General features: G+C 36.4%; 1 protein-coding gene across 2 annotated transcripts in view; it reads right to left on the minus strand.

The window, feature by feature from the left end:
- CNTLN (centlein) overlaps positions 1–25,239 on the minus strand; it is a 308,510-nt gene that overhangs the window by 65,644 nt on the left and 217,627 nt on the right. The window lies entirely within an intron of this gene.

Below are 25,239 nucleotides of genomic sequence, written 5' to 3' on the forward strand. Positions count from 1 at the left end.
AACAATTAATCATGATCACTACCACTAACAATTTCTCAATGTTCACATGATAATATTATCATATCAGTTTCAGACCTCCTAGACATTTGATATACACATGGCATGCTTACTAATGACTACCAAAGTGCAATGTATTCCCATTCTGATTCCCTTCCCCAATAGGAAATGACAGAGAATGGCAGTACACATGCCATTCCAAAGAAGAAACTGAGTACTCTCTTTCTAAACCCTTCTTTTTCACTCTCCTTCTGCAGCTTTCCACTACTCAAACTCAGCTAATTCAACATGGAATTATCTATTCTTCACATGTACTGTATATACATATTCTCTTCAATTCTAGTCTTCCTCCACCCCTTTTGTCAATATTTATTTCAGTTACTTAAACTGTAAGGGGGGCAGGAGGAAAATAATCCACCCCAATTAAACTACTCAAAGAATGAAGAAAAAGATAAAAAAAAATTGCCAAATCACCAAAAATAATGGTTGGTATTTCAGGGTGATAGTAATACTAAATATCTCGATCTAATATAAGATAAAGAACATCAATAAAATCTCAAGTGAGGTTATAGTGATTGAGTTATTAGGAACAGAGGCTATCAAGTTCTAGAATATCAGCAGAAGTCTCATGACTTCTGCCTCATTCTCCTTTAATTAAACTTGGTATTCTTACACAACAGATTTCAATACTTTTGATTGTTTTTCCACCCTAGTGGGGGATTTACTTCTTACTGTACAGATTGTATTGCACAAAAGTCCTTTGTGAACAGGCCTAAAGAAATGAATACTCATATATAGTATTGTTACTAAATGGAAGTGAGAATCTATACGATTAAAAATTACTCTTAATACTTAATGCTTATACCAACTTCAAAAGGCATTGATATTCCTTAAAATAATCTCTGATTTCTAAAAATTTATAATAGACATATATTTCCGTAATTCCTATTTTTTTTTCAACGTTTATTTATTTTTGGGACAGAGAGAGACAGAGCATGAACGGGGGAAGGGCAGAGAGAGAGGGAGACACAGAATCCGAAACAGGCTCCAGGCTCTGAGCCATCAGCCCAGAGCCCGACGCAGGGCTCAAACTCACGGACCGCGAGATCGTGAGCTGGCTGAAGTCGGACGCTTAACCGACTGCGCCACCCAGGCGCCCCTGTAATTCCTATTTTTAAAAAAGCATTTTCAATTAATAAGCCACTAAAATTTATGTATATCAACATTAAACTTATTTCTATAACACTGGAATCAATTCATAGAAATAGTGCCTTACGATGCTAATCTAAATGAAATATTACTGACTTTTGGGGAAATAAACCCAAAGATTAAAGATCTTCATATCTAGCTCCAATTTTATATACTCAAAGTAGTAAAATGATAGATATTTCTTAAGTATATGCTAAACATGAATAGCATCTTAATACTTATTGAAATATTTAATTGATAGTGTCAATAGTTAACGGCGTGTCTTTCCTCAGTTGTACTACATTATAAGCTCTGAAAACAAATTACTTGGATGAAAGCCAGTTGGGGGATTTCAAAAATCCTACAACTCATTACAAATTTAACAGAAGCAATACTAAGTATTCATATAATTTTGATTACATTTATAAATAACATCCTACTAAAATTCTCAAGGGAAACAACTTAATAATGTTTTCTCTATTTCCTGTGTAAGTTTCCTAAGATTTAAAGAGAGTAAAAACATGGACAGTTCTTTAAAAGAATGGCTTTTGCAGGGGCGCCTGAGTGGCTCAGTTCGTTAAGCATCCGACTTCACCTCGGGTCATGATCTCATGGTTAGTGGGTTCAAGCCCCACGTCAGGCGCTCTGCTGACAGCTCAGAGCCTGGAGCCTGTTTCACATTCTCTGTCTCCCTCTCTCTCTGTCCCTTCCTGACTTGCACTCTGTCTCTCTCTCAAAAATAAATAAACCTTAAAATTTTTTTTAAAAATATGCTCCCTTAAAAGAATGGTTTTTGCAAACTTTTGGACCTGATAAAAGGTTACTGACAACATGTAAAATGGGACTTTTTTTAAATTAAAAACTAGCGCATATGAAAATTACTTTAAAAATACTAAGACAATTCATGGCATAAATTAGAGATTTCTTCTAAAGGAGGAAAAAAGATTTACAAAGTTCAGACTTAGATGATACTATACAAGGTATTTCTCAGAGGTTTCATTAAAAAGCTTTTTTTTAACACAAAAATTTCACACAGGAACTTCTTCCATCATCCTTCATTCTGTTTTCTATTTAGAATTGTCTTCTTTCAAATAGTCTTAACCTAACAGTAATCACTCAGTAAATCTGTGCTATATAAAGTGTTCTGATTCGTATAGATCTTTAGAAAGAGGGTAATCTGGAGTAAAATCGCTCGATATTTATTAATTGAACTGGTTTCTTTGCTGTCCTCCTGTATCCGTGATTCTTAAAGAATAAACAGTATTTAGATATGTATATTTGAAAATTAGTGGGATTTTTGAGAGAGAGAGAGAGAAAGAGAGAGAGAGAGAGAGAGAGACTGAGATCAGGGAAGGGCCAGAGAGAGAAGGAGACACAAAATCTGAAACAGGCTCCAGGCTCTGAGCTGTCAGCACAGAGCATGATGCGGGGCTCGAATTCATGAATTGTGAGATCATGACCTGAGCTGAATCCAGACACTTAACTGAGCCACCCAGGCACCCCAGGTTTCCTCACTTTTTATGATGTATTTCAAATATGCAATAGATACAGAAAGAAATATATAATAAATGCTCATGTACCAACCACTCAATAACGACACTGTATTACCAAGGTTATGAATCTAGCTCCTATGACTCACCATAAATAATCACTATCCTGAACACCTTTGGTGTTTATCATTGCCTCACATTTCTTTATACTTCTAAAGTATATATATTATATACTTTATACTTCATATATATATATATATATATATATATATATATATATATGTATTTCCAAAGCAAACATATAGTGATTTTAAGACATTCCCTTTTCACATGTTAACATTACTGAAATTGGCATGCATCTTCCATTCCTGGATACCATATAATTCCTGCTATTACTTAAATAATATTTCTTTCTTAAGACTTTATTTTCTGTTGATTGCTTGTGAATACAAACATCATCTTAGTATATATTGACTTTATATCCAGCAATCTTGCTGAAACCTATTATTAATTTGTCTTGAGGTTCTGTGCAGACAGCATAGTGTTTGAAACTAATGATTGTTCTGTTTCGTCATGTCTCATACTTTTAACTTTTATTTCTTTGTTTTTGGTGCCTGTGCCCTTTATCTAGCACCATGTCTAGGACAAACAATGATAGTAGACATAAATGTCTTTCTCTTGATGTTAAAGGAATGTTTTTACCTTCCACCATTCAGTATGATGGCTGTTCTAGGTTTTTGGTATATACTTTTTAGCAGAATAAGAAAGATCTCTGCTACAGGGTGCCTGGGTGGTTAAGTGTCCAACTTCGGCTCAGGTCATGATCTTGTGCTTCATAAGTTTGAGCCCCACATTGGGCTCTGTGCTGACAGCTCAGAGCCTGGAGCCTGCTTTGGATTCTGTGTCTCCCTCTCTCTCTGCTCCTCCCCTGCTCATGCTCTCTCTCTCAAAAATAAAATAAAACAAAAAAAAAAAAATAAAAAAAATAAAAGAAAGTTCTCTGCTGTTTGTAGTTTACTAAAAGAATTTTATCATGAACAAAATACTGTATCAACCTGTATCAAAATAGTGTGTTCAGTTTTTTCATTGTGGTAACAATCAACCAATCTGTAAGTGTATATAGTACACAGTGCGGTATTTAAACTTCCCTCTTAGCACTGCTTTCACTGCATCCATAAGATTTGATACGTTGTGTTTTCATTTCATTTGTTTCGTGGTATTTTCTAATTTCCCTTGTGACTTCTTCTTTGACCCATTGGTTAAGAGTGTGTTGTTTAACTTCATATATTTGTGGGTTTTACAGTTTTCCTTCTGCTATTGATTTCTAGTTTCAGTCCATTGTGGTCAAAAAGATACTTTGTATGGTTTCAATTTTCTTGAATTTAAGGCTTATTTTGTGGCCTAACATGTGGTCTATCCTGTAGAATGTTCCATGTACACTTGAAAAGAACACTGGTGCCTGGGTAGCTCAGTTGGTTAAGTGTCCGACTTCGGCTCAGGTCATGATCTTGCTGTTTGTGAGTTTGAGCCCCGCATCGGGCTCTGTGCTGACAGCTCAGAGACTGGAGCCTGCTTCGGATTCTGTGTCTCCCTCTGTCTCTGCCCCTCCCATCCTCATGCTGTTTCTCTCTGTCTCTCAATAATAAATAACAGAAAAGAACGTTGTAGTTGGGTGGAGTATTCTGTATGTGTCTGGCAGGTCCAGTTAGTCTACAATGTTAATCAAGTCCTGCTTTTCCTTATTAATCTTGTCTGGATTATTAAAGTGGAGTATTAAAGTCTTCTACTATCATTGTCTTGCTGTCTATTTCTCCCTTAAATACTGTCAAAAGTTGCTTAACGTATTTAAAAGTGTTAGTATTTGGTGCATAAATATTTGTAATTGGTGCATCTTCTTGGTAAATCAATCCTTTTATCATTATTTAATGTCCTTCTTTGTCTCTTCTAACAGGTTTTCGTTTAAAGTCTATGTTGTCTAATATAACCACCACTGCTCTCTTTTGTCACAGTTTGCATGAAGTATCTTTTCTCCCCTTTCACTTTCATCCTATGTGTCTCCTTAAATCTACAGTGAGTCTCCTAGAACACATGGGTGGCTCAGTCAGTGAAGCATCTGACTCTTGAGTGGAAAACCCAAAAGACCCCACCAAAAAACTGTTAGAACTGATACATGAATTCAGCAAAGTCACAGGATATAAAGCCAATGTATAGAAATCAGTTGGATTTCTATACACCAATAATGAAGCAGAAGAATAATCAAGGAAGTGATCCCATTTACAATTATACCAAAAACCATAAAATATCTAGCAATAAACCTGACCAAAGAGGTTTATTGGTATAGAAAAATCTATACACAGAAAACTATAGAAAGCTTATGAAAGAAAGTGAAAACACACACACACACACACACACACACAGGAAAAAAGAAAAAAAAGGAAAAACATTCCACGTTCATGGACTGGAAGAACAAATATTGTTAAAATGTGGTTACTACCCGAAGCAATCTACATATTCAAAGCAATCCCTATCAAAATAACACCAGCATTCTTCACAGAGCTAGAACAAACAATCCTAAAATTTGTATGGAACCAGGAAAGACTCTGAATAGCCAAAACAATCCTGATGAAGAAAACCAAAGCTGGAGGCATCACAATTCCGGACTTCAAGCTGTATTACAAAGCTGTTATCATCAAGACACTATGGTAATGGCACAAAAACAGACACACAGATCAATGGAACAGAATACAGAACCCAGAAATGGATCCACAAACATATGGCCAACTAATCTTTGACAAAGCAGTAAAGAATATCCAATGGAACAAAGACAGTCTCGGGGCGCCTGGGTGGCTCAGTCGGTTAAGCGTCCAACTTCAGCTCAGGTCACGATCTCGCGGTCCGTGAGTTCGAGCCCCGCGTCGGGCTCTGGGCTGATGGCTCAGAGCCTGGAGCCTGCTTCCGATTCTGTGTCTCCCTCTCTCTCTGCCCCTCCCCCGTTCATGCTCTGTCTCTGTCTCAAAAATAAATAAACATTAAAAAAAATTTTTTTTAAAAAGACAGTCTCTTAAATAAATGTCGTTGGGAAAACTGGACAGTGGCATGTGGAAGAATTAACCTGGACCACTTTCTTACACCATACACAAAAATAAACTCAAAATGGATGAAAGGCCTAAACGTAAGACAGGAAGCCATCAAAATCCTAGAGGAGAAAGCAGGGCAACAACCTCTTTGACTTTGGCTGCAGCAACTTCTTTTTAGACATGTTTCTGGAGGCAAGGGAAACAAAAGTAAAATTAAACTATTGGGACCTCATCAAAATAAAAACCTTCTGCACGTTGAAGGAAACAATCAACAAAACTAAAAGGCAACTGATGGAATGGGAGAAGATATTTGCAAATGATGTATCAGATAAAGGGTTGGTATCCAAAACCTATAAAGAAGTTATCAAACTCAACACCCAAAATACAAATAACCCAGTGAAGAAATGGGAAAAAGATATGAATAGACACTTCTCTAAAGAAGACATACGGATGGCCAACAGGCACATGAAAAGATGCTCAACGTCGCTCCTCATCAGGGAAATACAAATCAAAACCACACTGAGATACCACCTCATGCCAGTCAGAGTGGCTAAAATGAACAAATCAGGAGACTATAGATGCTGGCGAGGATGTGGAGAAATGGGAACCCTTTTCCACTGTTGGTGGGAATGCAAACTGGCGCAGCCACTCTGGAAAACAGTATGGAGGTTCCTCGAAAAATTAAAAATAGACCTACCCTATGACCCAGCAATTGCACTACTAGGTATTTATCCAAAGGATACAGGAGTGCTGTTTCGAAGGGACACATGCACCCCAATGTTTATAGCAGTGCTATCCACAATAGCCAAAGTATTGAAAGAGCCCAAATGTCCATCGACAGATGAATGGATAAAGATGTGGTGTATATGTGTGTGTGTGTGTGTGTGTGTGTGTGTGTGTGTGTGTGTGTGTGTGTATAAAATGGAATATTACTAGGTGATCAAAAAGAATGAAATCTTACCATTTGCAACAATGTGGATGGAATTAGAGTGTATTATGCTAAGCAAAACAGGTCAGTCAAAGGAAGACAAATACATGATTTCACTCATATGTGGAACTTAAGATACAAAGCAGATGAACATAAGGGAAGGGAAGCAAAAATAAGATACAAACCGAGAGGGAGAGAAACCATAAGAGACTCTTAAATACAGACAACAAACTGAGGGTTGCTGGAGGAGTGTTGGGTGGGGGCATGGGCTCAATGGGCGATGGGCATTAAGGAGGGCACTTGTTGGGATGAACTCTGGGTGTTATATGTAAGTGATGAATCAGTAAATTCTATTCCTGAGGTGGAAGAAAAAGCATCTGACTCTTGATTTCAGCTCAGGTCATGATGTTGAGGTGGTTAAATGGAGGCCTGCATCAGGCTCTGTGCTGACAGCATGGAGCCTGCTTGGGATTCTCTCTCTCCCTCTATGCCCCTCCACCATTCTCTCTCTCTCAAAAATAAATAAACATTAAAAAAATAAAGTGAGTCTCTTACAGACAGCATATAGTTGGATTTTGTTTTCTTAAATCCACTTGGCTATACTTTGTCCTTTGATTGGGGAGTAAATGTAAATCCAGTTACATTTAGAGTCACTAATGATAGAGAAGAACTTATAGCTCTTTTGTCTCTGTTCTTCTCTCTTTTGTTTGTATTTTAATTTTTTGTAGTGACATGCTTTGATTTCTTTCTCCTCTTGTTGTGTATATCTTTTATAGGTAATTCTTTTGTGGTGGTCATGGGGCTTTTGTGACACATCTTATAACAATTGATTTTAAGCCAATAACAACTTAACTTCAAAAGCATACAAAATCTTTGCACTTTTACTTCTCCCTCCCAAACACTTTATGTTATTGATGTCACAAACCACATCTCTTTTGTCTATCCATTAACATATTTTAGAGTCATTTTTTACACTTTTGTCTTTTAATGTCTAGGTGAGCATTAAAAGCGATTACACCACCAGTACAGTTTTACAGTACTCTGTATTTTACTATATGTTTATTTTTACCAGTGAGTGTTATACTTTCATATGTTCTCCTGTTGCTGTTTAGTGTCTTTTCATTTCAACCTGAAGGACTTCCTTGAGCATTTCTTGTAAGGCAGGTCTAGCAGTGATGAATTCCCTCAGCTTTTGTTGATCTAGGAAAACCTTTATTTCTTCTTCACTTTTGAAGGACAACTTTGTCAGATGTATTAGCCTTGATTGGCAGTTTTTTCTTTGTCCATTATTTATTTAAATAAACATTCTGTCCCTTTCACTCTCTCCGTTCTTCTGCAACTCCCATAGTACATATATTGATCTGCTCAATGTATTCTATAAATCCCTTAGGCTTTCTTCACTCTCTTTCATCCTTTTTTCTTCTTACTTCTCTGCCTAGTTAATTTCAGATGACCTGACTTCAATTTCACTGATTCTATCTTCTGCTTGATCAAAGCTGATGTTCAACACTGCTAGTGAATTTGCAGTTCAGTTATTGCATTCTTAAGCTCCAAATTCTTTTTAGCAGTTTCTATTTATTGTGAAATTCTCGGGGCACCTGGGTAGCTCAGTCAGTTAAACGTCTGACTCTTGATTTCAGCTCAGGTCATGATCTCATGGTTCACGAGTTCGAGCCCCACACTGGGCTCTGCACTGACAGTGAAATCCTGCTTGGAATTCCCTCTCTCCCTTTCTCTCTGTCCCTCCCCTGTTTGCTGTCTCTCTGTTTCTCTCTTTCAGAAAGTAAATAAAACTAAAAAAAATTCTCATTTTGTTTATGCATCATTTTCTTGTGCTTGTTGAACATCTTTATGACTGTTTTTGAATTCTTTGTCAGATCATTCATATACCTGTTTCTTTAAGGCCAGTTTCTGGAAGTTTATTTTGTTCCTCTGGTTGGGCCATTTTACCCTGTTTCTTTGTGTTCCTTGCAACTTTGTGTTGCTATCCATGTTTCTTGGAAGAAACATCCACCTCTTCCAGTCTACAAACTGGCTTCACATAGGGAAAGGCTTTAACCATAATCAGCCCAGCTAGAGATTCTGGAGGCTCTCAAAACTTTTCTGTAGACGTGACTTCTCTTAAGTGGTGTGTGTAGATTTCTAGGTAGAAGAAATTTCTGTTTATTTGCTTGTTTGTTCTCCAGGAGCTCATTATTCCTTGCTTGCTCTGGTGTCTGCTCTACTGGGTTTCTAAGAAGCAGTAGCAGGCCACTCAGCTCTTTTTCATTCTCAACAGCTCCCAGACATCTACCTAGAGCATTCCCAGTCCCACTGGTGCCCCGAACTGACAAGACAGAAACTGGTCCCTCAGGTAGCCCCTAAGGACCTAGAACATTGTACACACAGTACATCCTTCTCTCTCTATCACCCCGTCTGCTGTACCAAAGGCCCTCTGGAGCAGTAGCATGCCACCCAACTCTTGTCTAGCTCTGTGTTACCCAGGCTTCTCGAGTATCTGGGTCATGTCTGAGGTCTAAGACAAGCAAGGCAGAAACAAATCCCTCAGGCACTCTCCCTGAGTGTGGACTCCTGGTCCAGTCTTCTGTCTTTCCCTGAGGGCAACCTCTGCTTCAAGCTGTAATCACATTTTGTCTGGTATACCATGGGTCCTCTACAACAGCAGCAGGCCACCCAGCTCTTCTTGGTTCACAGTAGCCTCTAGGCATCTAGAGGATGGCAGTGCTCTGAGACAGGTGGGAACAAAGCCAGTCCCACAGGCAGCACACTGAAAAGCCAGAATGTTGGATATAAGGTCGAGTATACTCCTTTCCTCCTCAGGAAAAACCTGGAAACCAAGAGTTTCCATCTGATCACAAAGAAGTGTGCTTTGTGGGACTAAGCTGAGGGACTTAGCACACAAAGCAGTGTGCTTTGAGGGACTAAGTTGAGAGAGTCCCACAAGCAACTTTGATACAGCTAGCTTCACATTCACCAGGGATGACGTACCTCTTGACTAGTTTCTGGATTTCTCACAAAAGTAATTGGTCTGAGTAATGTTCACTTGTTTCCTCTCTGGGAAGGTGAATCTGGTGCTTCCTTTCAATTCTGCCATCTTGCTGATGTCGCTCTAGATTTTCTGCATCTTTAATACACTTTTCCCTTTTCTTTGTTGTAGTAATGAATTATATAAATAAGATTTCTCTTTTTAATTTGTTTTTTAATAAATAAATTTTTAATGATGAAACAACCTTTTTATTTCTGGAATTATCCTCATTTATTTATATTAGTTTTTTATACATTGATTATAGTTTAGGAATATTCACCTATGTTCATAGCTGAGATGAGACTTTAATTTTCTTTTCTCATATTATCTTATCTTGTTATTGTGTCACAGTTATACCAGCTTCATAAAGTGAGGTGGAATTTGCTTCTTTTTTCTATTCTTTGGGAAAATGTGTATACCTAATATAACTTACATATAAAACTCAAATAGCAATCTCACAAACCGTTCATAATGTGGGATTACTTTTTTTATTGATAGCTTTATTAAGGTATGATTTACATGGATGAAATTCATCCATTTTTAAAGTATTTGACTAAATGACTTTTAGTATATTTACAAGAGTTGTGCAATTATCACCACAGACTAATTTTAGAACATTTCAATAATACCAGAAAGAAATCTCATGCCCACTTACAGACATTCCTTTCCCACTCCCATGCCTACACAATCTCTAATCTACTTTCTGTCTCTATAGACTTTGCCTTTTCTGGATATTTCATATAAATGAAATATTACTGTATTTGATCTTCAGTGACTGACTTCCTCCACTGAGCATGTTTTCAAGACTCATTCATGTTGTAGCTTGTATCACTACTTCATTATTTTTTTTTAATTCCTGAATGATTATCTGTTATATGGGTGTTTGGGTTGTTTCTACTTTTGGGCTCTTATGAATAATGCTACTATGAACACTCATGTACAGCTTTTATGGGGACTTCTGTTTCTAATTCTCTTGGGTATATACCTAAGTGGAATTGCTGGGTCATACTGTAAGTCTACATTTTGCCTTTCAAGGAACTGCCAAACTGTTTTCCAAAATACTGCAGGATTATTCATTCCCACCAGCAATGTATGAAAGTTTTAATTCATCTACATCCTCATCAGCACTTGCTATTGCCTGTCAATTTATTAGTATCTATGATCCAGCTTTTAGTTTTTTGATCATATCTATTGCATATTTGCTTTCCACAATATTAGGTTTTGTCCTTATCTTAGTATTTCCTTCTTACTTTTTTCTTTGGGATTATCCAATTGCTCATTCTTAAATTGAATAAAACCAGTTACATTGCTAGCTCATTAATTTTTAACCTTTTTCTAGTCTTATTGTATTTAAAGATATACATTTCCATCTGAGTACTATCTTACCTGCATCCTTCAAGTTTTGTCATTCAATTTGAAGTATTTTCTCACTTTTATTTTATTTTCTTCTTTGACCCGTTAATTATTTGGAAATGCCTCTATAAATTTGCATCAGAATTTTCAAAGTTAAGTTTTTAAACTGATTTCCAATTTTACTTATGTTAGACAATATTTTTTATATGACACCAAATATTTAAAGTTTGTGGGGAGATGATTTTTCTGCCTAATTATGTGAACATTTTTGATAAATATTTAGAGCAAGACTTTTTATTGTTTGTTCAAATAATATATACACTTAATGACAGCTTTATCTTAAAAGTAATAAAATTTGTAATTTTTGCATTATTTTGAGCCCAAGTTATTAATGTTCATATATATATATATACATGTTTCCCTTCAGATAAAGCAAAATTCCTTGAGATAACTCTGAAATGTATGCACATTTAACTATGTTCTCTAATTCTTCTCCTTCTCTTCCCATTTCTCAGTTCCTCTCATGAACTCATTCTAATCAATAGCATTTGACATAGAGTTGTTCACTTGTCCTTGAAACACTTTCATCACTTGGCTCTTACACAGTCTTTCCTAGAGCCTAAATTTCCATCAACTGACAAATGGATAAAGAAGATGTGGTTTATATACACAATGGAATACTACTTGGCAATGAGAAAGAATGAAATATGGCCTTTGGTAGCAACATGGATGGAACTGGAGAGTGTTATGCTAAGTGAAATAAGTCATATAGAGAAAGACAGATACCATATGTTTTCACTCTTATGTGGATCCTGAGAAACTTAACAGAAGACCGGGGTGGGGGGGGGGGAGTAACAGAGAGGGAAGGAGGCAAACCATAAGAGACTCTTAAAAACTGAGAATAAACTGAGGGTTGATGGGGTGGGCAAGAGGGGAAAGTGGGTGTGATGGGCATTGAGGAGGGCACCTGTTGGGATGAGCACTGGGTGTTGTATGGAAACCAATTTGACAATAAATTATATTTAATTAAAAAAAAAGAGATACTCTTTCCTCTTTGTTTTATTCCTACTTAACTGACCTCACCTCTTCTCATCCTAATTCATCTGTCCAAGCTCTAAAGCTTGGAGGACCCTGTACTCTGACCTGGGACCTCTTCTCTCTTTTATCCACCTTCACTTCCTAGGTGATCCCATCCAGCCTCACATTTTAAAATCTGATCTAAATAACTCCAAAATTCATACCTCTAGCCCAGGCCTCACATATCCTGTATCTCACCTGATATCTTCACTTCAGTGACAAATTGCCACTTGGTGACAGTGGTAAGGTGTCACTGATTTCAGCCTCTAGGGGTTCACATTTCTTCTTGCTTGCTTGCTTTCTTCTTTCCTTTCTTTCTTTTGTATGTTCTATATTTTTAAATGGTGTGCATTTATAAATAAATTTGTTATATTTTATTCAACTTTCTGGGTATGCTTTCATATGAGGTTTTTTTCCTCCCACAATATTTAGTATATTATATTGCCACAAATATAGTCTATCATCAACTTTCTAGTTACTTCAATTGGAATCCTGACAGGTACCTTGAATACTTTTTTTTTTTTGACTTGCCATATATGATTGGTCATCAAACTCTGTATTATACCACTGTGATATCTCTTGGTGTTTTTTTCCCCGGCTCTTTCTACTTCTATTGGTATTGTCTAGATATTTGTTGTCTTTTGCCATGATATTTAAACAATCTCTCATTTACTTCCATTTAATCTCTACTTTCTCAAAGTTTAGCCTTTGGCCTAACTGTACATCAGAACCACCTGAGAGTTTTAAAAAACTATCAAGGTGCAAGGATCACTACCAGATATGCAGATTTAACTGGTCTAGGGTAGGATCTGGGCATAAGTATTTTTAAAAGCTCCCCAGGTGAGGAGAACATGCAGCTAGAGTTGAGAACCACAGCTATACCAGATTATTCACTAGCCACAACAAACTGCTTTCTCACCTTGATGCCTTTTCAAGCTTTCCTTCATCCAATGGCTTTGTTTTACTTATAACAGCTTTCAAAATCAAACCAAACTATAAGTCTAAGCCCAAATGCCACCTCCTTCAAAAGCCTTACTAAATAATGACTGTGATGAATGACTGTCTTTCTCCATCTATTACACATCCACAGTACATACAGCACACAGAGAGAATATATATATTCTCTCTCTATGTATATTTTCTATATAGAATATAGAGAATTATATATATTATATAAGTATATTATATATATATATTATATATAATTTCTTTGTATTGTGATACACATGTCCATCTCTCCTAGTAGTATCTTATATAGGGGCCAAAGATATTGTTTAATTCATTGTTGAATATCCTATTATTAGAATGCCTTACCCATGTTAGGTACATTAAACTAAAAGGAATTGTAACAAATACATCTATCCATCTGCAAACCAAAATTCTAGGCATTTAAAACCTAACTCTAAAATATATGCCTTAATAAATATCACAACAATTCCACAGTGAGAAAAATGTTATAGTTTGTCACTTCTAGGCACGTTGATATTATAATAAGACACTTACCTGACATTTCATTGATGCAAAGAATAAAAACACTACTAGGAATATAATACTGTGTAATATATTATAACACTGGTTTATTATAAACAGAAAATAAATTTCTAACTGATGTTTTCAAGTCATATTTTCTTATTTTACTATTTTCTGGGTAAGATCACAAGTGAATCTAAAAACAGAGTATAAAAAGTATGATTTTCCAGTACATAGTGTTCTGAGTGATGATAATAATAGTTCCTTACAAAGTCTAATATAAGACACAGACATTCTGTTAACAAATATCACTTGGTTCATCTAGAAGATAAGACATAGGAATAAGACAGTCACGTCCAATTCCACATGGATTCTCAGCTCAGATCCTGGTTTTTGCACAGTTTACCTTGCGAACATGATCCGAGTGACATTTCACAAATTCCTGGATAAATGTTGCTACACTCTGCTAGGAGAGAGACAGGCTATGTCATGCACAGATCAATAATAGCACTGTGTTTCATCAGCTTCAAAATCAAAAGTGCTTCATCTGGCAAAAGCCATGGCCCTAGAGAATCTGACATATATAAACTGAATACCCTACAAGGAATGTGTACTACACAAGCTATTGGGATAAGATAAAAGAAAACTCTGGAGATTAGCAATGAAATACAATAAGAGAGTAGTTTTCTACTTCATTATTACTAGAGGTGTGAATACAGACCACAAAAATGAAAATGAGGCTATTTAAAATTCTACAATTCCTGATAGAAAAAAAAATCCAGTACAATTTAATACCTTCAGTCTTTTAAATAAGAGTTATATAAATAAATACAAACCAAAGATAACTGTAAATTTAGGAGACAATAGTAATCATATATGTATAGCCAGATTAAAATGTTTTATGGAGATCCACAAAATATGGTCCTTTTAGAATTACAGGGTTTACTTAAAGACTCTTCAGATTTAGTAGTTAGTATTCTCAAAGTTTATATGCTAGATTAACCTAAAAACCCAAGATATTTGTTGAAAGGGTTATGCTGTTGTTTTTAATTCCAGATTTTGACACTTGGAGAAGTCTTTTATTTGGGTTTTGATTAAACTAAGTTAAGGTTAATTGGTTAATGAAATTGGACAAGAGCTGAAGCAAACTTGAAAATTCAAATCCTAAAAATGAACCTGCTTTAAGATCACAGTTGCCAAAAAAAGTTTCTGAGAACAAAATCTGCTGTTGTAAAATTTACCTGTATCTGACTCAGATGGCAGGGGCATCAAGAATTCATCAAGACATCAGAGGAGATAATGGTGTTTAATCACAAAATAAACAGCAGTGTGTATTTATGTCATGTATGTTGACATATTATACTTGAGCTCTGAGATTACTTGGGACACTGTAGTTGAGGAGTTACAGTAAAGGAAGATTAAAGGCTATTAGGCAACAATGGTCTAGAGTGAAAGTCCGGTTCTCTCGTCCACATTTTATAAAGTATCTCTTTTCTAACTTTTGGAAATAGTGTCATGCCTCCTCAATACAAGACACTGGGGATTAGTTAATACTGCTATTAATATACAGAAATACCATTTTAGAGGGACAAAAAGGAGTATCCTTTTCCTTTAGAAAACACGTAGGGCCATTGTGCAAATCAGGGTTCAGAAAATTAAATGCTTATAGTTACCAGAAAGGTAGCACAAATAAGTGAAGTGGGCCTGGTAGGATTTTTGACAAACAGAGGACAGTAGCCCTCATTCTTCTTGAAAGCACCATAAGACTAACTCTCCTATCAAAACCATAACTTCCAACACTTTCATGATACTATATAATCTATTAATTGATTTGTAAACTTTATAGTTCTTTCATTTAATGTCACCAATGCCTTCACTTTCTTAATGTAAATGAATATTCAGTCTTGACCTATTTATCTATTCTTCCAATTCTCAAAACTGATTCTCTAGTTCCTAATCACAAAAGTCTGTGGGATACTTTCACTTATACGTCATATTACTACTTCAACATAATAAATTAAAAACGGAATTATTCTTGTATTTTATGCTAACCTTAAGAAAGAAGAATGTCTCTGGGAAATGTTGCATGCAGGAAGTGATATATGAAGCAGGCTTTAAGTGATATGCTAGATTTAGAAGGATATAAAGAAAAGTGGAAGGTACTTGAAGTAGAAAACAATTTTTTAATCTTTAAAATTTTTTTTAATGTTTATTTATTTTTGAAACAGAGAGAGACAGAGCATGAGCATGGGAGGGGCAGAGACAAGGAGACACAGAATCTGAAGCAGGCTCCAGGCTCTGAGCAGTCAGCACAGATGCGGGGCTTGAACCCACGAACCATGAGATCATGACCTGAGCCAAAGTCGGACTCAACCAACTGAGCCACCCAAGCACTCCTACAATTTTTAATCTTGATAAGAATATGCATTATCATATCAGTACCTTGGCAAAAAACTAGTCATAAATCAAACTTCATTCTTTCATTGAGAATGTACTATGACCTTAATTATGCAGATTCTGTGAGAGTTGTCAAAGAAGTATAATACATGGTTTTTGTCTTTGAGGAGCAAATTAGCTGTTAGATACAACAGAATTCACAAATGTTAAACTTTAAAACTATTAAATGTAAAACTGTATAAAAAGTCAACTTTGAAAAGTAGAAAGACTATGGAGTTAAGATCAAGAAAAGTAGAAAGACAATGGAGTTAACATCAATTCTTTAAGTCTTAACTGCATCATACACAATATGAGGATTTCCTCTTTTTGGGTTGATATAACAAGTCAAGACATAAAAATCAATTAATGTAGGTCTTCACATCAACAGGCTAAAAAATAAAAATCACATGATCACATCACTAGTTGCAGGAAATCATTTGACAAATTCAACATTTATTTATAGTAAAAACTCAGTAAATTAGGAATAAATTAGGAACAGTAAAATAGGAATAAAAAAATAGTAAATAGAATGACCCTCAACTCGTAAAGAATATCTACAAAAGCCCTATAACTAACATCATACTTAATGGTGAGAAACTTGAAGCTTTCCCACTAAGATCAGGAACAAGGCAAGAGATCTCCTCTCACCCTGGCTTTTCATCATACTGGAAGTCCTAGCTAAGTATGACAAGAAAATGAAGTAAATGGTATACAGAATTGGAGGGAAGAAATAAAACTGTCTTTGTTCACAGACAATATGATTGTTGATGCAGAAAATCAAAAAGAACCAACAAAAAACTCTTGAACCAAATAAGTGAATGTGTCACAGTTGATGGATAAAAGGTTAATATATTAAAGTCAATCCCTTTCCAACATACCGGCAGTGAACCAGTGGAATTTAAAAGCGAAACACCTGTCCTTCCCTGTTCCTGCTCAGTCTCTCTCTCTCTCAAAAAATAAATATTTAAAAAAGTGAAACACCATTTACATTAGCATACCTAAAAAGTAAATACCTTGATATATATCTAACGAAATATGTGTAATGTCTGTACGGGAAAATATAAAACAGTTTGATAAAAGAAATCAAGGAAGAAATAAATGGAGATGTTCCATAGTCATGGAGTGGAAGATACAGTATTGCCAAGATGTTAGTTCTTCCCAATTGGCTCTTTGGATTCATTGCAATCCCCTTCAAAACCTCAGCATGTATATTGACAAACTGACTCAAAAGTTTATATGAAGAGGGGTCCTTGAGTTAGTGGCTCAGTCAATTAAGCGTCCAACTCTTTATTTAAAAAAAAATTTGTTTAACATTTATTTATTTTTGAGACAGAGAGCATGAACAGGGGAGGGTCAGAGAAAGAGGGAGACACAGATTCTGAAACAGGGTCCAGGCTCTGAGCTGTCAGCACAGAGCCCGATGCGGGGCTCGAACCCATGGACCACGAGATCATGACCTGAGCCAAAGTCAGACGCCCAACCGACTGAGCCACCCAGGCACCCCTTAAGCGTCCAACTCTTGATCTCAGGTTCATGAGTTGGGCTCCATGTTGGGCATGGAGGCTACTTAAAAAATTAAAAAAAGGAGAGATGAGTAAATTCTAAAGTTTATATGAAAAAGCAAAGACCCAGATTGGTCAATACAGTATTGAAGGAGAAGAACAAGGTCAGAAGACTTAACACTACCTGATTTCAAGATTTACTATAAAGGTACAGTAATCAAGCTATGTGGTGGTAAAAGAATAGATAAATAGGCCTGTGGAATAGAACACATAGCCAGAAGTAGATCTACATTAATAGAGTCAATTGATCTTTGATAAAAAAGCACTCCAATGGAGATAAGATAGGCTTTCCAACAAATTGTGCTAGAACACTTAGATATATACAGGAGAAAAAAAAAAAGAATCTAGACACAGACCTTATACCCTCACAAAAACTAATTCGAAATGGATCACAGACACAGGTGTAAAATGCAAAGCTAAAAAATTCGTAGAAGAGGGGCGCCTGGGTGGCTCAGTCGGTTGAGCATCTGACTTCGGCTCAGGTCATGATCTTATGGTCTGTGAGTTCAAGCCCTGCATCGGGCTCTGTGCGGACAGCTCAGAGCCTGGAGCCTGCTTCAGATTCTGTGTGTCCCTCTCTCTCTGAACCTCCCCCGTTCATGCTCTGTCTCTCTCTGTCTCAAAAATAAATAAACATTTAAAAAAAAAATTCGTAGAAGATAAAATAGGAGACTCTCTAAGTGATCTTGAGTGTGGAGATCACTTTTTGGATACAACACCAAAAGCATAATCCATGAAAAAAATAACTGATAAGCTAGACTTCATTAGGATTCAAAACTTCTGTTCTACAAAAGAAAATGTCGAGAGAATGAGAAGGCCCATACTGCTACAGACTGGAAGAAAATATTTACAAAAGACACATCTGAAAAAGGACTGTTTTCCAAAGTATACAAAGAATTCCTAAAACTCAGCAATAAGAAAACAAACAACTGAATTAAAAAGTGGGCAAGAGACCAGACACCTTACCAAAGAAGACAAACAGATGGCATATAAGCATAGAAAAAGATGGTTCACATAATATGTCATCAGGGGAATGCAAATTAAAACAACAATGAAATACCCCTACACACTTTTAGAATGACCAAAATCCATAACACTGTCAACAAATGCTGGTGAGAATGTGAAGCAATGGGGGTCTCATTCATTGCTGGTGGGAATCAATATGGTAAAGTACTTTGGAAGACAGTCTGGCAGCTTCTTACAAAACCAAACATATTTGGGGGGCCTGGGTGGCTCAGTCAGTTAATCTTTTGACTCTTGGTTTCGGCTCAGGTCATGATCTCATCATTTGTGAGTTCAGCCCCACGTCAGGCTCTGTGCTGACAGCTGGGGATTCTCTCTCTCCTTCTCTCTCTGCCCCTCCTCTGCTGGCATGTGCTCTCCTTATCTCTCAAAATAAATAAATAAACTTAAAAAAAACCCACAAAAACAACAAAAACTAAACATATTCTTAACATATGATCCAGCAACCATGCTTCTTGGTATTTGCCCAAAGTCACTGGAAGCTTATATGCACATAAGAACCTCGATAGGGATGTTTATGGTGGCTTTATTCATAATTGCCAAAACATGGAAGCAATCAAGATGTCCTTCAGAAGCTGAGTGGATACATAAACTGGCACATCCAGACAATGGAATATTATTCAATGCTAAATAGAAATGAGCTATCAAGTCATGAAAAAACAGGGAGGATATTTAGGTGTATATTATTAAAAGAAAGAAGCCAATCTGAAAACCCTTTATATTGTATGATTCCAACTATATGACATTCTATAAAGGCAAAGCTATGGTGAGAGTAAAAAGACCTGTGGTTGCCAGGGATTGAGGCAAGGTGGGGGGTGGGCAGCAGAGGATAAACAGGTGAAACATAGAGGAATTTTAGGGCAGTGAAAACGAATATATGAACAGAGATATATCATTATACATTTGTCCAAACCCAAACAATACCAAGAGTGAACTGCAAACTGTATACTTAGGGTAATTAGGATGTATCAAAGTAGGTTCAACAATTGTAATAAGTGTACCTTTCTGGTGGGGATATTGATAATGAGGGAGTCTATGCATGTGGGGGGCCATGGAGTATATGGGAAATCTCAGTACCTTCTTTTCAATTTTGCTCTGACCTAAAGCTACTCCCTCTAAAATAAAGTTTTAATAAAAGGACATACAATTGCATTGTTCTCAAATTCTACCTTCCACAAAACACTAGAACACAGTTCAGGCAAGTTCTCTGACACCAAAGGATTGCCTCCCCTCCAGTTTCCAAAAGCATGTTCCTCATTTTCATTTGAAACCTCTCTGGAATACCCTTAATGTCCATATTTCTAGTATGAACCTCAAAATGCTTCCAGCATGTACTCATTACATAGTTCCAGAGCTGCTTCCACATTTTTAGATATTTGTTACAATAGCACCCAAAGCTACCACCAAAATATGCATTACTATTCTTGGGTTGCTATAATAACAACAACCCAAACCCCATAGACTGGGTAGCTTAAAAAACAGACATTTAATATCTTACAGTTCTGGAGGCTGGAAGTATGAGATCAGAATGTCAGCATGGTCAGGTTCTAGTGAGAGCTCTCTTTCTCTTCCTATAAGGGCACTAAACCCACCATGAGGGCCCTTCCCTCATGACCTCATTTAAATGTAATTACTGGGGCGCCTGGGTGGCGCAGTCGGTTAAGCATCCGACTTCAGCCAGGTCACGATCAGTTCGAGCCCCGCGTCGGGCTCTTGGCTGATGGCTCAGAGCCTGGAGCCTGTTTCTGATTCTGTGTCTCCCTCTCTCTCTGCCCCTCCCCCGTTCATGCTCTGTCTCTCTCTGTCCCAAAAATAAATAAACGTTGAAAAAATAAATAAATAAATAAAAATAAATAAATAAATGTAATTACCTCACAAAAGCCCCATCCCCAAATACCATAACATTGGTGGTTAGGGATTCAACACATGAATTTTGGGAGAACACAGTGCAATCCACAGTGATAATAAGCCTCTTGAAATCCATGTTGTTATTTAAACAAATACAGAAAGAAAATTAATAAAATAATTCATCTATTCATATTTAAATGAATGACATGGAGTATTATACTTTCTTGAAACACATATTATTTCAGGGGAAAGCTTACCATAAAATAAATTTTCTAGTATGTAAAATACCACAAACATTTACATTTGATATCTGCCAGCTGGTATCTTATATATAATTATTTAACACCTAATACAAAACATTTAAAAGATATTCTAAAAGGTGTTTTTACAGGTAAAGCTGCATTTTCTTTTATAATATGGTTCTGATAGTTTGCTTCTATGAAACAATGCTGTTTAAATCCACATGATGACACGTATGTGGCTATCAAGGAGTTTCCACATTTATGATACAATTAAGTAATGTTACTAGAACAAAAGAGGATAACATTTACACCTTGTTATTCTTAAGACTTGAGACTCATTTGTCACATGTTTCAGCTGAATTATGAGTAAGGCTCTTAGGTCAAAGAACTAAGCATTTAAACTGGAAAAGATAGTCTGTCAATATTATTAGCTTTAACAGTCTATTCCTTGATGCTTACTTTTGCAATACACAATGGAATATGTTAGAAAAAAGAAAACACAAGTTTTAATTAGAAGTTAATTTTAGGAAAATTAACTTTAACTATATTTTACTTTGTTGAATTTAATAATAATTGAAGTTAAGTGCTTTGTCTAACAGTAGGTTCTATACATCTAAAAGTGTTAGGGGTGCCTGGGTGGCTCAGTCAGTTAAGCATCTAACCCTTGATTTCAACTCAGGTCATGATCTCATGGTTCATGAGATTGAGCCCTCCGCCAGGCTTTGGAGACTGCTTAGGATTCTCTCTCCTTCTCTCTCTCTGCTCCTCCCCAGCTTGTGCATGTGCTCTCTCTGTCTCTCAAAATAAATAAATAAACATAAAAAATGATTAAAATGTTATATAGCTATTACACTTTACCATTATTTATTACATAAATAATTGTTATGTTGGTAGATTTTATTAATTTGAATGGAGAATGGTTTTTATTATATTATTCTGTCAACCATGAATGTATTGTTCAGTAAAAGCCATGTAGATACTACTATTTGTTGGTATATTTTCCTATTTAAAACTAACATTAAAAAGAGTTTTACTGATATATAATTCACATACCACATTATTCACCCATTTAAAGTATAAAATTCAATTGTTTCCAGTATATATTCACAGATACATTCAACCACTATCATAGTCAATTTTAGAACATTTTCATCACTTTAAGAAGAAACCCACATACTTCAGCAATTGCTACCATATTCTTCTTTACCCCCAGCCCAAAGCAAACATGAATCTACTTTCTATCTCTATAGATTTACCTATTCTGGGTATTTCATATATATGGAATCACAAAATATGTGGTCTTTTCTAACTTGCTTCTTTCACTAAATATGTTTTTAAGTTGCACCCATGTTGTAACACATATCAATACTCATTATTTTTTATGGTTTAATAATATTCCATTGTATGTATATACCACAATTTATACTTTCAACAACTAATGGACATTTAGGTTATTTCTACCTTTTGCTTATTATTAGTAATGCTGCTATGAACAATACTGCCTTAATATTTACTATCCACTTGTACAAAGCCTTATGTAAGACAGAGGCAAGTACTTAGGCTTTCTCATTTCTTACCTGAGTATTCACAAAGCTCTATGAATGTATGTGTCCTCCAGATTCCCAGAAAGATGTCATAGCCTTTTGAAACTTTTATGGACATCTCATTTCCCAGTTTTCCTTTTAAGCTATTTGGTTAATATACTGTTTGACCTTAACTGGAATCTATCACCTCAGGCAGCTTGAAGTTAAAACACTTGCCTGTAATTGTTTTGACAATCCCATACCCACCAAACCTGCTAAGAAGGCTGCTCACAATGACTGGGATCAGAGACAGCTTTTCAACTGGGGTCTTCCAGGAAAGCATCAGACAGGTCAAATGATGACAACTATTTGGGAATCAGGCTTTGCAGGGGCTCTAGTTCCATTCCGTTTCTTCTGGTAGTTGCCAGGCTGCATGGGGGACATGAACCATCTTTATTCCCAGGATACTGCTGAGCTAGGATAGTAGGGAATGGGACCAAGGCAAATTAAAATGCCACACAGTGTCCTGTTCTTATTTAGATTCAGCTGTTTTTCTTGAAGAACACTCCCTAGACTGTTGCAAGTCTTTGGTTAATTTCCAGAATTTCCTAGAGGAATTATAAGTGTCCCTCAATGTACATAGAAAGTCTCAAAAAATACTTTGTAGTTTTCATGTAATATGCTTTTATTTGATCTCCAAGGAACATATGGCTTAGAAAATGATGAGGGAGCATGAGGCAGGCTGAGGGGTAAAGCACAAGCTAGCACCTCCTCCCCACCCCACCACCCCAGGTGGGATCTGAGTGATATTCCTTGGACACTCCTGGCTGCCCAAGAACAAAGGAAAGGGGTTTAAGTACTTGCCATGGTGATGTGGGAAACTAAGGCAAATAAAAATTAAATTCCCTTACTGCCTACAGCCCATTGACAAGGCCTTGAACCGGGCAGAGTGACCGTCCTCCAGGAGCTCAGCTGTCTCGATGATGACAGTTTGCCAGGGACAAAAGAGAACCTTAGCTTAACATTATCCCAACCTCGAGGACCTTGTAAGTCAACTTCCGTTATCTCAACTCCCCCAAGATATATGCTGGCAATCATACTCCAAGCTTATGGCCACCAGATATGCATCTAAAGGGTCTCATGACTGAGGTTTTATTAAATGGTAATAAATGGCATTTTCCTAGCAACAGCTAGCCCCTGAAGGTCCTGGAAACCTTGCTCCCAAAATTCCTTAGAGACTTACCCTATCCCTGACCCCCTCCCAACCTGAGGGTATATAATGAGTTACTGTCACAACCCCATGCAGTTCTTCCTGCCCATGGGTCCTGTCCCCATGCTTTAGTAAAATCACCTTTTTGCATCAAAGATGTCTTCAAGAATTCTTTCTTGCTTGTTGGCTCCAGACCGCCCCACCATCACCCCAAAACTTCATCAGAAAATTTGTGACTCCCTTGATCCATCAAGTGTCTTAGAATTATTACATGGATCTTTACTTAGAAGATTAGGTTCTGCACAAAGTGCTATGAAGATGTTGATTCCCAATAATGTTTGCTTGTTTTTAAATTTCTTTTATGGAGGAATAATCATCAAAACCTTTATGCTAATAGTGATACATGTTACAACGTGGATGAATGTTTAAAACATTATGAGAAGCGAAAGATGCCAGGCACCAAAAGCCACATATTCTAAGATTCCATCTGTATGAAATGTCTGGATAGGCAAATCTTGAAGGGAAGCAGATTCTGCCATCCCAAGATATGTCTCTTTGGCATAAGGATTGTTTTGAGCTAAAGGCAACCAAAACCCAGCAGATTCAAGAAAAACTCTTTATCCATTCCTTTCAACTGCCTAAATTTACACTGGAAAGCAAGTCTTACCAGGAAGAGAGATATTATCAGAAATACTTTTTTACCTAAGAAATTTATCTACATAACAGAACAACCTTTGTTTTCCAAACATCTCCTCTAGACTTCCTGTGAAAGTCCTCCCTCCCTTTGTATCCCACACCTCCACCCCTTTCCTTAGCTCAGGATGTTATATAAACTTCAATTATCTAGCTGCCTTTTGGGTCTCATTTTTTTATGGGGCTTGCATATATATGAAATTAAAATTTTTTTCTTCTATTAATCTGTTTTATGACAATTTAATTATTAGACAAGCCAAAGAACCTAGAAGGGAAGAAGGAAAATTTTTTCTGCCCATACAACTATATAGACAGAGTGTAGGTTAGTAGTTGCAGAGAGCTAGCAGAGATGGGAGAAGGATGATGGATAAAAGGTACAGGGTACGTTTATGAAGTTAGGAAAATGTTCTAAAATTGATTTTGGTATAGTTGCACAATTTTGTCTATATTGTAACAACCATTGAATTAAATAAGAGAATTTTATGGTATGTGAATTATATGTCATTAAAGTTATTACAAAAAAAATTAATAGTGGGTGATTTACATACTTCACTCTCCATAACTGACAGACCTAGACAGAAAATCAGCAAGAAAATAAGAGTTGAACATTATTATTAACCAACTAGACTCAATAGATATATAGAGAACACTCAATCCAACAACAGCAGAATACACATTGTTTTCAAGTGCACATGGAATATTCTGCCATATCTACTATTTGTTAGGCCAGAAAATAAGTCTTAATAAATTTTTAAAATCCAGATGGTAGAAAGTAACTCTCAGTGTAAGTTTGGAACATGGGTCAGATCTGGTTTATTAGGCTACTTTGGGAATGAAGCCAGAGACAGTTCTTATTAGTATAACTACTATAATAGTAATCCCTCATAATTAAAACATTTACTAAGTATTGCTTGAATCAAAGCACTAGATATTAGAAGTAGAAAATTTAAGCATAATTTAAAATTATGTATGACAGTGATTTAAAAATTACTTTCAAGGGGCGCCTGGGTGGCTCAGTCGGTTAAGCAGCCGACTTCGGCTCAGGTCATGATTTCATGGTTTGTGAGTTCGAGCCCTGCATGGGGCTCTGTGCTGAC

This window comes from Prionailurus viverrinus, chromosome D4 (assembly GCF_022837055.1).
Source record: "Prionailurus viverrinus isolate Anna chromosome D4, UM_Priviv_1.0, whole genome shotgun sequence".
NCBI classification, from domain to species: Eukaryota; Metazoa; Chordata; class Mammalia; order Carnivora; family Felidae; genus Prionailurus; species Prionailurus viverrinus.